Raw genomic sequence first — 16,296 nt, 5'->3', positions numbered from 1 at the left:
ACAACCATCTCTGCTGCACTCCACCAATCAGGCCTTTATGGTAGAGGCCAGACGGAAGCCACTCCTCAGTAAAAGGCACATGACAGCCCGCTTTGAGTTTGCCAAAAGGCACCTAAAGGACTCTCAGACCATGAGAAACAAGATTCTCTGGTCTGATGAAACCAAGATTGAACTCTTTGGCCTGAATGTCAAGCGTCACATCTGGAGGAAACCTGGCACCATCCCTACGGTGAAGCATGGTGGTGGCAGCATCATGCTGTGGGAATATACTACACTAGTCAGGATCGAGGGAAAGATGAACAGAGCAAAGTACAGAGAGATCGTTGATGAAAACCTGCTCCAGAGCGCTCAGGACCTCAGACTGGGGCGAAGGTTCACCTTCCAACAGGACAACGACCCTAAGCACTCAGCCAAGACAACACGGGAGTGGCTTCGGAACAAGTCTCTGAATGTGTAGGAGTGGCCCAGCCAGAGCCCGAACTTGAACCCGATCGAACATATCTGGAGAGACCTGAAAATAGCTGTGCAGCGACGCTCCCCATCCAACCTGACAGAGCTTGAGAGGATGTGCAGAGAAGAATGGGAAAAACTCCCCAAATACAGGTGTAGCGTCGTACCCAAGAGGACTCGAGGCTCTAATCACTGTCAAAGGTGCTTCAACAAAGTACTGAGTAAAGGGTCTGAATGCTTATGTAAATGTGATATTATTATTTTCTTTACAAATTTGGAAACATTTCTAAAAACCTGTTTTTGCTTTGTCATTATGGGGTATTGTGTGTAGATTGATGAGGAAAAATTATTATTTAATCAATTTTAGAATAAGGCTGTAACGTAACAAAATGTGGAAAAAGGGAAGGGGTCTGAATACTTACGAATGCACTGTAATTAATAACTTCACCATGCTCAAAGGGATATTCAATGTCTGCTTTTCTTTTACCCATCTACCAATAGGTGCCCTTCTTTGTGAGGCATTGGAAAACCTCCCCGGTCTTCGTTGTTGACTGAGGGACCTTACAGATAATTGTATGTGTGGGGTACAGAGATGAGGTAGTAATTCCAAAATCATGTTAAACATTATTATTACACACAGAGTGAGTCCATGCAACTGATTATGTGACTCGTTAAGCATATTTTTCCTCTTGAACTTATTTCGGCTTGCCACAACAAAGGGGTTGAATACTTTTTGACTCAAGACATTTCATCTTTTCATATTACTTTTTTATAAACATTAAAAAAAAAAAATATTCAACTTTGACATTATCTAGTATTGAGTGTAGGCCAGTGGCACAAAATCTAAATGTAATCCATTTTAAACTCAGACTGTAACACAACAAAATGTGGAAAAGGTCAAGGCTTGTGAATACTTTCTGAAGGCACTGTATCTACCTGAATTATCTCGTACTCCTGCACATCGACTCTGTACTGGTACTGGTATATAGCCAAGTTATCGTTACTCATTGTGTATTTATTATTACTTTTATTATTACGTGTTATTACTTTTCTATTATTTCTCTATTTTCTTTCTCTCTGCATTGTTGGGAATGACCCGTAATTAAGCATTTCACTGTTAGTCTATAATAATAAATAATAATAATATGCCATTTAGCAGACGCTTTTATCCAAAGCGACTTACAGTCATGCGTGCATACATTTTTTGTGTATGGGTGGTCCCGGGGATCGAACCCACTACCTTGGCGTTACAAGCGCCGTGCTCTACCAGCTGAGCTACAGAGGACCACACCTGTTGTTTATGAAGCATGTGATGAATAACATTTGATTTGATTGATCTATTCTCAATCTCATCTGATCAAAATTATAGTAATGGATCACATTTGTAACAGAGTTTTATCAGTCACTCTTCTCTGAAAGCTTAATAATGTTCCAACATGATGAATCCATACAGTACATTGTGTCAGACTCAGCTGTCTGGTGGTCAGGTGGGTTAACAATAGAGATGTTCCAGGTAAACTTCAGCCAGGAGAACATCCTCCTCCTTACTGTGTGTACCACTTCCTGACACCACAGCCCACCGCCCGTCAGAATATAGGGCATTCAAGTAAGCAAGCTAAGGAGTAAGTGTGTGTGTGTGTGTGTTTGTGTTTGTGTCAGGCGGTGTAATGATGTATGATCTGAGCGTCACTCCTATGCGCCGTATGATAGATTATTACTGTATTGAGTTGTGGGTCTGAGTTTTCTCTACATTTTCAGCTGTTCTCTGCAGGTCCAATGTAAACCATCCTCTCTTCCTGACCCCAAACACAGACACACATACACATACACACACACACACGGAGATGATTAGTTCCTTCCCTTTGAATGTAGGCTGAATTTAAAATGTAATCTCAGCATCAGGAGAGGTTTTCAGATGAAGGGGAGTATTCATGTGTATTAATGTGCCTGAAGCGTTCAGGAATGTACGGACAAAGGAGGTTCACTATTCATTTATTTTAATTGCCCTCCACCTGCTATGATAATCACGATTCAAATAGAGAAATTTCCATTTTCAATTAAAGGGCCCTCGGCCTCTGCATGGGAATGGGGGCAGGCTAATCTGAGATGTATTATAATGTATTATTTCACTTTCTCATGTAGTTGTTCTGAGAAAGGCTATCTCCCTCTTTAGCACCTGAGTTCTGCTCTATTTGTATTAATGTCATATCCATAATAGTTGACCGCATAAAGTTATACATCAGGTGAAAGCTGTCTCTCTTGTCCTCTCATTGTTAACTTTGAGATCAAACTGTAGGAGAAGAGGATTGTGTTGTGAGAGTCTTTCCAGAACCATTCTGCTTGATTAGCACTCAAACACCCCCAATTATTCTCAGAAAATACCTTGCATGCAGTATTTCCATCTCCAATATTCCCTTATAAAACAGTTTATGGGGCGAGTGTTAAGAAGCCAGTCTAAATTCACACGGCTCTAGTGCTGGTGTGTAATAGTGACGGTCAACGAGGACCGTGATATTATTCTCTAAGGCTATATTAGATCCCAGCCTAAAACCCCTCTTGATTTCTGAACCACACCGTTAGTGATCAATCATAACACTGTGCACCCTGCTGTGTGTGTGTGTGTGTGTGTGTGTGTGTGTGTGTGTGTGTGTGTGTGTGTGTGTGTGTGTGTGTGTGTGTGTGTGTGTGTGTGTGTGTGTGTGTGTGTGTGTGTGTGTGTGTGTTTGTTCGGTGTGTATGTTTGTTTGGTGTGTGTTCATGTGTGTGTTCGCGCATGTGTGTGTGATTGTGTGAGAAGAGTGTCGGATTATTCTCCCTGTGGAGATCATTAGCAGTGGAGCGCCTCTCGGTCAATAACCTCCTCAGCTCATCACCACAAACACACACACACATACACACACCACACACACAACCTTCCCAGCCAATCGTCAGGGCTCGGCTGGAGTTCTGTGTCTAATAGAGGAAAACTAATACCGGGGTTCCAAACCGGTTAGACAACAAATGTGTCTCAACACCCAGGAAGCTGTGAGATTACCAAGGGGCTTTGGGGAGGATCGATCTGATGTAACACCATGCCATTGGGTTATTTCAGCACTGCTGCTGTAAGAGGAATATAGTCACACTAAGAGTTACAACACATTCTAGCAAAATATGTAAAACACAGCATCCTAGATAATCCACACAAAGGAACGGAAGCTTTTTTTGCACACACATCTGACTCTATGAAACAATACAGATGGGAAACACTATCAAAGGTAGTATTTATGTTTGTTTTATTTCTTAACTTTTATAAAGTAACTTTTGTTAAATGTATCAAAATAAATATTTTTGTTGAAGTTCGAAAATTAGGATAGGGCGCTAGAAGACTCATACTTGAATTTTGAATGTTGCATGCTCTATTTTTTTTTATAAACACTGGGTGCGCAGAGAGAGAGGGAGAGAGAGAGAGAGAGAGAGAGAGAGAGAGAGAGAGAGAGAGAGAGAGAGAGAGAGAGAGAGAGAGAGAGAGAGAGAGAGAGAGAGAGAGAGAGAGAGGAGAGTGAGAGAGAGAGAGAGAGAGAGAGAGAGAGAGAGGAGAGAGAGAGAGAGAGAGAGGAGAGTGAGAGAGTGTGAGAGAGAGAGAGAGAGAGAGAGAGAGAGAGAGAGAGAGAGAGAGAGAGAGAGAGAGAGTGTGAGAGAGAGAGAGAGAGAGAGAGAGAGAGATAGAGAGAGAGAGAGAGAGAGAGAGAGAGAGAGAGAGAGAGAGAGAGAGAGAGAGAGAGAGAGAGAGAGTTAATGGGAAACAAATCCTCCATCCTCTGATAGCTATCAGCTCTGCTGATAGAGCACCATAACCGTAACGACTCGATCCATCATCCCAGGTTAGACACACAGAGGCATTCTTCACGGATGAGAACCTCTAACTGTCCTGTCACTTCTCTAACAATAATACAATCAAACAACCCAGGGAAGTAATTTATGTTGTATTCAAATACATACAGTACCAGTCAAAAGTTTGGACACACCTACTCATTCAAGGGATTTTCTTTATTTTCTTTATTTTTTACGTTGTAGAATAATAGTGAAGACATCAAAACTATGAAATAACACATATGGAATCATGTAGTAACCAAAAAAGTTTTAAACAAATCAAAATATATTTTATTTTGACATTCTTCAAATAGCCACCCTTTGCCTTGATGACGGATTTGCACACTCTTGGCATTCTCTCAACCAGCTTCACCTAGAATGCTTTTCCAACAGTCTTGAAGGAGTTCCCACATATTCTTAGCACTTGTTGGCTGCTTTTCCTTCACTCTGCCGTCCAACTCATCCCAAACCATCTCAATTGGGTTGAGGTCGGGGGATTGTGGAGGCCAGGTCATCTGATGCAGCACTCCATCACTCTCCTTCTTGGTAAAATAGCCCTTACACAGCCTGGAGGAGTGTTGGGTCATTGTCCTGTTGAAAAACAAATGATAGTCCCACTAAGCCCAAACCAAATGGGATGGCGTATTGCTGCAGAATGCTGTGGTAGCCATGCTGGTTAAGTGAGCCTTGAATTCTAAATAAATCACAGACAGTGTCACCAGCAAAGTACCCCCACACCATAACACCTTTTCCTCCATGCTTTACGGTGGGAACCACACATGCAGAGATCATCCGTTCACCCACACCATGTCTCACAAAGACACAGCGGTTTGGAACCAGAAATCTCCAATTTGGACTCCAGACCAAAGGATACATTTCCACTGGTCTAATGTCCATTGCTCGTGTTTCTTGGCCCTAGCAGGTCTCTTCTTATTATTGGTGTCCTTTAGTGTGGTTTCTTTGCAGCAATTTGACCACGAAGGCCTGATTCACACAATCCCCTCTGAACAGTTGATTTTGAGATGTGTCTGTGACTTGAACTCTGTGAAGCATTTATTTGGGCTGCAATTTCTGAGGCTGGTAACTCTAATGAACTTATCCTCTACAGCAAAGGTAACTCTGGGTCTTCCATTCCTGTGGCAGTCCTCATGAGAGCCAGTTTCATCAGAGCACTTGATGGTTTTTGCGACTGCACTTGAAGAAACTTTCAAAGTTCTTGAAATGTTCCGTATTGACTGACCTTCATGTCTTAAAGTAATGATGGACTGTCGTTTCTCTTTGCTTATTTGAGCTGTTCTTGCCATAATAAGGACTTGGTCTTTTACCAAATAGAACTATCTTCTGTATACCCCCCCCCTACTTTTTCAGAACACAACTGCTTGGCTCAAACACATTAAGAAGGAAAGAAATTCCACAAATTAACTTTTAAGAAGGCATACCTGTTAATTGAAATGCATTCCAGGTGACTACCTCATGAAGCTGGTTGAGAGAATGCCAAGAGTGTGCAAAGCCGTCATCAAGGCAAAGGGTGGCTATTTGAAGAATGTCAAATATAAAATATATTTTGATTTGTTTAACACTTTTTTGGTTACTACATGATTCCATATGTGTTATTTCATAGTTTTGATGTCTTCACTATTATTCTACAATGTAAAATTTTTACAAAATAAAGAACAACCCTTGAATGAGTAGGTGTGTCCAAAGTTTTGACTGGTAGTGTACATGTACACACACACACACAAGTACACACCGCACACTCAAGCACACACACACATTTCCACACACACAGAAACGTGCACACACACAAACACACACACACAAACACGCACAGACACACAGAAGCCCTGATTGCGTTCGTTACAGATACATAACCTTGAGCCTTTTGTGTGTCTAAATGTATTTTTTGGTGTAATGTAATATAATGTAATGGCATTTCCATACAATGATTGTTGTGATAAATGGGATGATGCAAGTGAGATTGGTACGTCTCTCCTCTCATACACGAAGGATAGGAATACTATTAAAATGAAATGAATCTGTTGGAGCTGTGATTGAACAAACCATTCCTGCAAATGGCCTGTACTCACAAATGACTCGTGTCATTTGTCCCTTCCATTAAGATGGATATTCAAAGCAGACAGACTGGAATTTCATTTATAGATAGGACTTAACAAGAGAGAATTAATTTTACAAAAGAACACGTACTGAAGTGATTGTGGAAAAAATGATATCTTCATGCTTTATATAAGGTTTTCCCTACAAAAGATCAAGTACACCAGTCTTGCTATATCAAAGGATTACAACACTAAACAACTCAGACAACATATCCCACTTTTTTATATTTTATTTTGCCATTTAATATTACAATTATGATTGTTGTTTTTATGACTACTATTATCCACACAAGCTGACAAAGTAGAATCCAGTGTTGCGGTTTCAACCCTTGGTGGTGTGTGGGACTCTCCAGTCCCCAGTCCCCCTCTAATTCTAACCTGGAGCCCTGACCCTGCACTCAGACCCCTGGCTGGGAAAAGGCTTTCATGTCAGTGTGGTGAGACTAGAAGGGTTTTTAACAACAAACATAGCTATCTCCTAACATGACATATCCCTCACCACACAACATAAACAGGCTGCTGGTTCACACCAGTAAAAAGAACACTGCTCACAGGATAAGAGTTTCAAACAGGGGGTTGTAAAATGAAAATGGAGAGAGAATTTAGAATTTACACAGGTAAACATAATTTTATGAAATAATATTATTTAATTATATTATTTACCTTAATATTTCAATAAATAACTAAAGCAATGTTTCTTGTTTCATGTAAGTGTCTGTTTTGTGTTACTGGGTTTTGAGTGAAATTGCCTTAGGCATCTCCATCAACAGCTAAGTTTGATCAAAGGAGAATAAATAAATATTTTTTTTCCTAAATGTTCTTTCACTCATTATAATTTGACCGTGATTGTTAAAAAGAAATACAGAGAAGGATCTGAAAGACAGAGTAAGAAATAGAATTTATGGGGGTCATTAAAAGATAATTACTTTAGAAAAATGCTTACTGCAGATCATTTGGTTAAATATTCCAGAGGAAATGTCTGTGTTTTTCACCAGCCAGTTGGGTCTCAATTCAAATACATTTTAAAACAGTTATTTCCAATGTAGTGTAACAGGGGGTACTTTCTTTGATTAATATAAAGGACATGAGATCAAGGACGTTTTATAAAGAACAACAGAATTAAACAGTAGGGTTTCCAGTCAGGGCTTTTCTCTGTCTCTATTGTCTTTACCACAAATGGACAGAAAAATATTAATAAAAAGACAAAAACATAAAAACCGGTGGATGTTCATAAAGTCATTCTCTGTCCAGATAGGGAAAGCATCTGCTGACTGGATAACACACTACATTTGGTGTTTGCAGCTTCCCTGGGATTGAAATGATGTGAAATGGAATCTCTGTTACAAACAGGTAAACCAGTTGTATTATACTACATCTATAAATGCAAGGTTTTTGCACCAAATGATAAAAAGTAAGGCTGTAAATTATACTGTGTCCAGTATAGTTTACAAAGAAATTAGGAGATGGAATGGATTCCCCTGTATATGTAACTGTTACTGTAATTAACATACAGAGCCCAGATCTCTGTCTTTCTGTATCTCTGTCTCTCTGTGTAAGTCTCTCTGTGTATGTCTCTCTGTGTATGTCTCTCACAGTCTCTCTTTCCTCACCTATATCTCTTATTCTCTCTCTCTCTCTCTCTCTCTCTCTCTCTCTCTCTCTCTCTCTCTCTCTCTCTCTCTCTCTCTCTCTCTCTCTCTCTCTCTCTCTCTCTCTCTCTCTCTCTCTCTCTCTCTCTCTCTCTCTCTGTGTACAGTAGGCTACCAGCCCCAGCCTCCAGACTAGCCTTACGTGACTGAAGCTCATATCTCGGAGAATCATTTATGGCCTGTATGAATTAATGATGTTGTGGTTAGAATGATTCAGGTTTGATATGAAAGTCTGAAATATTTGGACAGTAGAGGAGTGAGTGATCAGTGTTTGCCTGGGAGTTGTTGGCAAACAGATGTCACAGGAGCTGACTGTCAGAGACACCCAAGGGGATGGAGAGAGGGGCCTAGGGCCTGAAGGAGAGGAGAGAAGAGGGACATCTAAATCAGTCACTTGTGCATGGGAGCTACAGTATATCTCTATCCCCCTATTTCTTTCCCCTCCTTTCTCTCTCTCTCTTGGCATGAACGTCTGATGCAACACCTGCCTGAGGAAAGCACAACACCAAACAAAACACACAAAGCAGACCAAAGTAGCATGGTAGCAGACACAATCCTCATAAAAAAAGAATTTAATAAAGACACGGACACAATCCTCTTTCCCGACTTAGTATTTCAGAATTGTTGACCATTCTAACAGTCTCAGGGGAATATGCCATTATGGTCTACACTGTAAAGGGGTTGCCATGAATTTGACAGCTCGGTGGAAACTGTAATAAAAATACGGCAAGTACAGTTTAATGACACATAATACAATACCGTAAAATGTACTGTATTATACTGTAAGAAAGTAAATGCAACCGTAATTGGAATTAATTAACTAATGGATGAATTAATTAAATTCATTGAGGGGAGGGGTTTGTATTTTACAGCATTTTACTGTAATTACAAGGGAGGGGTGCAAGCAGGTTGGCTGCTAGGTAAAATATTTATACATTAGAGCATATTAATGAATATCTTTTGTTTTATATCACTTGCGCTAGAGGCCTTAGCAAAGGCTTTAAAATTGGCAGCGACTACAGGGCAAAACAGACCAAAAGCACATTGTTAAATATTAAACCATTTAAGATTTGTTGCCACTTCAATCTGTCCCCTAAACATTTTAATTTGATGGGGCATTACAACCACATACGAGTTAAATTGGTACAGCATTCCCACTCACGGGTGCAACAAATATACCCTCTAATAAGGCACGCCTCAAAATATGTTAATGAGCCAGAAACAACAATACCATGCACCCACTAGTGGTCAAAAGGTTTTTGGCACTCTAAAGATATGGTACGGTACTGAATTCAGTGTGGTGGAATTACAGTACCATTTGAAATACAGCAATTTCCCACAATGCACCATCATTTTACAATATGCTGCAGTAAAAGTGTTTTACTTTTGATAATACCTAAAATTACCACATCAATTACAGTTTTCCATTACAGTGTACTCTGAACTGGTAATGGAAATGGTTAAAACCCTTTACTCACCTGTCAATCGCCTGTCTGTCGTCGGTCATTCCCATCTGTCACCTGTGTGTCCCCAGGCCAGGTGTGAGTGTTGATGAAATGAGGGGAGCAGGTGTGACTGCATCCTCACACACCATTAACAACAGCCAGACAATTCACACCTTAACCCACCCAACACCCCCTCACTCACTGTCTGCACCACTGCACAGCCGCAGGTACTGGATCTACTGTTTAAGCCAAAGGTGGCCAAAACTTATCCTGGTGAAATACTGGGTGTGCAGGTTTTTTCTCCAGCCCTGCTGTAACATGCATTATTCTACTAATCAGCTGCTCAACAGAACTTAGCTGACTAAGGTGTGTTAGAACAGCAAAGGAGCAGTAGCCTGTGCTGTAAACCTAGCAAACAATTTGAATTAGTTTTACATTGTAGATACAATAAAGGAAATATAATAATATTATTTTAAAGAGCTTTTCATAACCCCAAAGAGCACTGCCATACAGATATCATGCTCAGACAGACGCCATGCCTTTTCCACATTGCAAGTCGCTTATGCCACTGAATGCCACTGAGTAGAAGTAGGCCAATGATGTGCCACCCATCACCATGATATATTCCAGATCCTTCTCTTCTTCTCTCCTGCTCAGCGTGAGCTTTCCAGCATCTCTGCTCTCTTCCCCGTTTGTCACCAGTAGTCTTCCTCAGACGGAACAACTAAAGACCCTAAAACCATTAGGTGAAGAATGTCCCTGCATGGGAAAACCAGCTGTCCCAATGTTCAAGTGTCCAGTCAGTATTTATGGCTGCTACTCCAATTCGAAACTTAAGAAGTACAACTGTGGCAGCTGTGACATCAAAATGTCACACATACACACATATGCACGAATGCAGGCACACACACATTCACACGCACGCAGGCACATGCACACACAAACACACACACACACACAGACAGAAGGAGACATCAAAATGTCACAGCTCCGGTCGTCCTCAGGCCACAGTGGAATCTGATGGTATCAGTTTCAGCCACGGAAGCCAGCTTCCATCAGTCTCCCAAACTTGGGAAGACATATATAACAGCACCCCTGTGCCTCCTCTCTCTCTCTCTCTCTCTCTCACACACACACACACACACACACACACACACACACACACACACACACACACACACACACACACACACACACATACACACACACACACACACACACACACACACACACTCAACCACTCACACACACACAACGGACACTTCGCCAGAGGAGGGCATGGGGTCGTCTCCAGGAAGAGGAAGAGAAGGAGAAGAGGGACAGGATGGACAGGAGGAGAGGAAGATGGAGGAGATGGATGATAGAACATGGTCACAGAATGAGATCACAGAATAACACATATTCCAGGTCTCCCCCAAGTATCTCCCAATGCAATGAACATCTCCGGACATCAATGCCATACTTTTCCTAAATATTCCCCTCTATGGAATTGTACATTTGCAGAGGATGAAACATTGACAAGAGAATAACCAGGTCTTGGCTTGTCTTTCTGGTGTCAGCCGCCAGCCTCCTCTAGACCCCCATATACTCATACCCCTGTAGACTCAGCCAGGATCCCAGGGCCTCCAGCCCCTCAGCCTGTCACTGTTTGATGTACCAGGGCCCCTGGAGCCACCAGTATCCCTTCTGTCTTCCATCCCTCCATCATCTCCTCCATCCCATCTTCGATGCCGTGCTGATCTAAACCTTATGGGGGATTCTTCACGAAACTAGAACAAAACAAGATCATGATTTGGGGGATTTTCACAAAATGTAATCCATAGAAGGGTCCTTTGGAGGAAATATTGTTGACATATATATGAGATTTGTATCTTAAACCATAATTGAGAAATCATTAATTGAAGTTGGACTATTTGGGACATTTTGGCCTTACCCAGGCCTCATTTAAAGGAGCAATCAGCAGTTGCTAGATCAATTTGTGAATTTGTAGATACAAATTGATTCTTGAATAATATGAGTTATAAATGCCTCATGAGCTACCATCAAAACCAAAACACAAGCTTGTTTTACTCAAAGTAAATGTATACAAACACGATATAGCCTAAAAACATGGTTTAAACTATAGTGTTGATATCATGGATGGTCAGTCCTTGCATCCATACAGTAGCTCTGTCTATGAATTTGAAAGTGGTTACAAAGTAGCTCAGTTGGTAGAGCATGAGTCTTGCAACGCCAGGGTTGTGGGTTCGTTTCCCACAGGGGGCCAGTATGGAAAATGTATGCACTCAATAACTGTAAGTCGCTCTGGATAAGAGCGTCTGCTAAATGACTAAAATGTAATTTCTCCAGCCCCATCCCTCAGCGTTTTACCAAAATGCTTTCTTATTGTTTCTACTGCTGATTGCTGCTTTAAGACTCCATAATGTTTCATCTGTATGTGCTACAAAGCTAACATTGGTGTCATATGAAGCTTTACTGCTTTCTCTGTAATATGAGTAGTATTTTGATTTCAATAACAAAATTCTTACATCAATTTATGAATATTGATAAATATAAACATGAATATTAAAAGCATTCCATTTTTGATATGGCATATTTGTCAATATATTGTTTAACATAATATACTCTACGGACAAACCAAAGTTCCAGAGTGGGATCGCTTCTATTTTTAGAGTTATGATCCAATTTGTAATCATTACCAACAGAGTGAATGTGAAAATTGATTCAAAATGGTCACCCTCTGCTGGTAATTTGCAGGATGTGCAATGATACAAGTAAAAGGAGGGCTGTGATTGGTTACATTGCCTACTATGCCAATTTCTCTGTATACAATGGGCCATAACTTTAAAACTAGCAGAGATCCCACTCTGGAACTTTAATATGCCCATAGAGTATATTATGTTCAGCAATGTATATTAAAAAAAAAAGGCAAATATTTTTTAAAATCTTTTCTATATTCATGTTCTATTTTCCAATATTTATAAATTAATGTAAGCAAATTGTTATTGAAATTAAAATACTTTTAAAACTCATATTACAGCGCAAGCGCTAAAGCTTTGCTATGTTGCATCTACATTATGGAGTCATAAGGGGGATTCTTCACGAAACTAGAACAAAACAAGATCATGATTTTTTTGATTTTCACAAACTTTAAACCATAGAAGGGTCCTTTGGAGGAAGCATTTTGGCCTTACCCAGGCATCCTTTAAAACATATGGGTATTCCTAAAGTCTTCTCTATGCCGAAAGAGTTATCACACTACTCTCACCTCACATCTCACTGTATGTCATACTGGCAGGGACTGGTTTGTGTGTGTGTGTTTTCTATTCGACACCACAGCAAACACAAAGGGTCTCACTGTGTGTGAGAGTCAGTAGTGTAAAGTACTTAAGTAAAAATACTTCAAAGTACTACTTAAGTAGTTTTGGGGGGTATCTGTAATTTACTTTAGTATTTATATTTTGGACAACTTTTACTTTTACTTCACTACATTCCTAAAGAAAATAATGTACTTTTTACTCCATACATTTTCCCTGACAACCAAAATTACTTGCTACATTTTGAATGCTTAGCAGGACATGAACATTGTCCAATTCAAGCACTTATCAAGAGAACATCCTTGGTCATCCCTACTACCTCTGATCTGGCAGGCTCACTAAACACAAATGCTTGTTTGTAAATTATGTCTGAGTGTTGGAGAGTGCCTGTCTATCCGTAAATGTAAAAAACAAGAAAATTGTGCCGTCTGGTTTGCTTAATATAAGGAATTTGAAATGATTTATACTTTTACTTAAGCTTTTGATACTTAAGTATATTTTAGCAATTACATTTACTTTTGATACTTCTGTACATTTAAAACTAAATACTTTCAGAATTTTACTCAAGTAGTATTTTACTGGGTGACTTTTGCTTTTACTTGAGTCATTTTGTATTAAGGTATCTTTACTTTTATGTATGACAATTGGGTAGGGTACTAGGAGGTAACAATGTCAAATTCTGAGACAAAAAAGCAACATTTGGAGAGAAATGTTTTTATGTGGATGAAGGTCATGCTTAGGCCAATACACTTAAAGGGAAATAAATGGCTACAGTTTTACACTTTTTAGTTATTTCATGAAATATTTTTTTTTGAAAAGGGGCATTTTTTAAAACTGGTTACCCCAGCAGAAGATTATGCCATAGGGTTTCACACAAGTGTGTTAAAATCCATTTAATTTAGAAATTATTTAGTAAGTAATACTCTTTGTTCTTTATTTATTGTTCCTTTTCCATACAATCCATTATGTACACTTGCACTAAATATTATTTGAATAATGCAAGATTTTAATTCCCAGCGGTCTTTAAAATGACATTCAGGAGCAGAAGGTTTGCAAAAGCTGTTTTTAATTCATTCTTTAAAAAAAAATTGGAATATAATATTGGAATGAAATATAACTAATAACATTAAATAACATTGGAATATAACATTTAATAACAATAACTTAACTAATTAACTCAGTGTAACATTGATGTGACAATTCTCTTATGCTCTGCTATTGCACGATTCTAATTTGTACATTGGTCACAAATAAAGCTATCCCCAGTCAACTCATGAGTCCACCTCCTGCACTGCTCACACCTAATCCAGTCCCCACCTGTGACTGAAAACAGGGGGAGAGATGGCAATTGAAAAGCTCTCTCTTAAAAACGTAGCTAGCGATCCAGCAATATCGACATAAAATGCTTTGTAAAATAGCTAAAAGGCTATAAAGTAACATTAACTGTAAAGCTATCAGTCACTAGCGGAAACATTTACAACTGCAATAAGTTACTTTATCTACCCCCCCCCCCCCCCCCACCCCCTCTTTTTACGCTGCTGCTACTCTCTGTTTATTATCTATGCATAATCACTTTACGTCTACCCACATGTACATATTACCTCAATTACCTCGACTAACCTGTGCCCCCGCACATTGACTCTGTACCGGTACCCCCTGTATATAGCCTCGCTACTGTTATTTTACTGCTGCTCTTTAATTATTTGTTATTTTTTACTTAACACTTATTTTTCTTAAAACTGCATTGTTGGTTAAGGGCTTGTAAGTAAGCATTTCACTTTAAAAGTCTACACCTGTTGTATTTGGCGCAATCAAATACAATTTGATTTGATTTTTAATGTATCTTACCTCAGACGATCTGGTTGTAAGGTTGCTAGCTAGCACTCCTAGCAGCTTATGCTAACTAGCTAGCTGGGCTAGCATTTACTGCTAGTGAAGTTGCTAGCTAGCAAGTTAGCATAACCTAGCGCTAACTGGGATAGTCATTGTCTAAATGACAGGTAGACACACATTCATAAAGGGGTAACTAGCCCCCAGTTACATTACATTTTAGTCATTTAGCAGACGCTCTTATCCAGAGCAACTTACAGGAGCAATTAGGGTTAAGTGCCTTGCTTAAGGGCACATCGACAGATTTTTCACCTAGTCGGCACGGGGATTAGAACCAGCGACCTTTCGGTTACTGGCACAACGCTCTTACCCACTAAGCTACCTGCCACCTACCTACTAGTTACCCCTAGTAGGGGGGCGAGTTGCCCCAACACACTCATCCAACATATTACTACTTACTCTAATATTATCTACATTTTCTCACTCTAAACAAGTGGATTATTTATCTTAAGGCTTTCCTACTTGTATATTTAAAAAACAATTATATTCATTCGAATATATCTACAACTTCTTCAACATTTTAAAAAAATTAGATCAACTTACCACAAAATCGTTTTGTTGAAATATCTCAAAAAGTTGTGATGACATTTACATTACATTTACGTCATTTAGCAGACACTCTTATCCAGAGCGACTTAGAAATTGGTGCATTCACCTTATAGCCAGTGGGATAACCACTTTACAATATGTATTTATTTTTAAAATATTTTTTTTATTTTTTGGGGGGGTGGGGTAAGGGGGGGTTGAACACAGAGGACATTTTTTTTGTTGAGCAAGAGCTGCGGCTTCCAGGGAAAGTGTTGGGGAAATAATTTGGTGACATCTTGTGGTCTTTATGCAAATTACAGGTGGGGGAGGGGGGGGGGCTACCCCCTGGTACCCTACTTTTTCCACCACTGGTGAGAGTATGCACAGGACCCTTGTCTCCGCTCAGAACCATCTCTCAGAACCTCTCACACTCATGCTATATTTCCTCTCTGCTCTCACTCTGTCGCCAATTTTCCTAGAGATGGAATGTCTGTCTCTGCCTCCTCTGCCTCCTCACCAGGACCTGTCTATTATTGCTTCTCCAAAGAACCTTACGATTCAATGAAGCCATTTTGCCCGTAATAGATATTCTGTCATGAGGAGGAATGTATCAGGCTCAGTCCCAGGCTGAATAGCAATCTAAATGCAGTTCACGTCACATTTATTTGAAATCTCATTAACTGGATAAAAGGTCATAAAATGTGTTGTAAATAGAATATATTTGCCACATGGATGAAACTGGATTAATTCCTGATTAGTCTTTTCCATATCCATTCTGAGGCTCAGTGAGGGGCATGTGGTGTTGGCAGTGATGTGTCAGGAGTCATTTTCAGCGGCCAGTCCAGGCCTATCTCTCTCTACTCCACTAAACACTCAACATACTGACTGGCACAAAGAGGATCATCTTCATAGATATAAGATGAGACAAAGAACCCATGCCGCAGCGTAGCCTAGTGTCAGTACTAGGCAGGCCTATAGTGATTAAAAAGATAACTTGGCTTTAATAGAAATGTAGAATGGTTGAGTTTGGTCTTCCTCACAACACTGAATATGT

At 39.9% G+C, this 16,296-nt stretch overlaps 2 protein-coding genes across 2 annotated transcripts in view; both read left to right on the top strand.

The window, feature by feature from the left end:
• Positions 1–16,296, top strand: part of LOC311143790 (ephrin type-A receptor 6-like) — a gene marked incomplete at both ends in the record, with an annotated part of 549,016 nt that overhangs the window by 77,616 nt on the left and 455,104 nt on the right. The gene's annotated exons all lie outside the window — the stretch shown is intronic.
• LOC311143910 (high-affinity choline transporter 1-like) overlaps positions 3,069–16,296 on the top strand; it is a gene marked incomplete at both ends in the record, with an annotated part of 505,918 nt that continues 492,690 nt past the window's right edge. Inside the window, one exon of the mRNA XM_084179786.1 lies at positions 3,069–3,083. The remainder of the gene's footprint in view (positions 3,084–16,296) is intronic.

The sequence above is a fragment of the Coregonus lavaretus genome (genome assembly GCF_964263955.1).
Source record: "Coregonus lavaretus genome assembly, chromosome: 16".
Classification (NCBI taxonomy): domain Eukaryota; kingdom Metazoa; phylum Chordata; class Actinopteri; order Salmoniformes; family Salmonidae; genus Coregonus; species Coregonus lavaretus.
The sequence above is the reverse complement of the archived record's forward strand: the minus strand, read 5'-3'. Positions and strand labels throughout refer to the sequence as shown.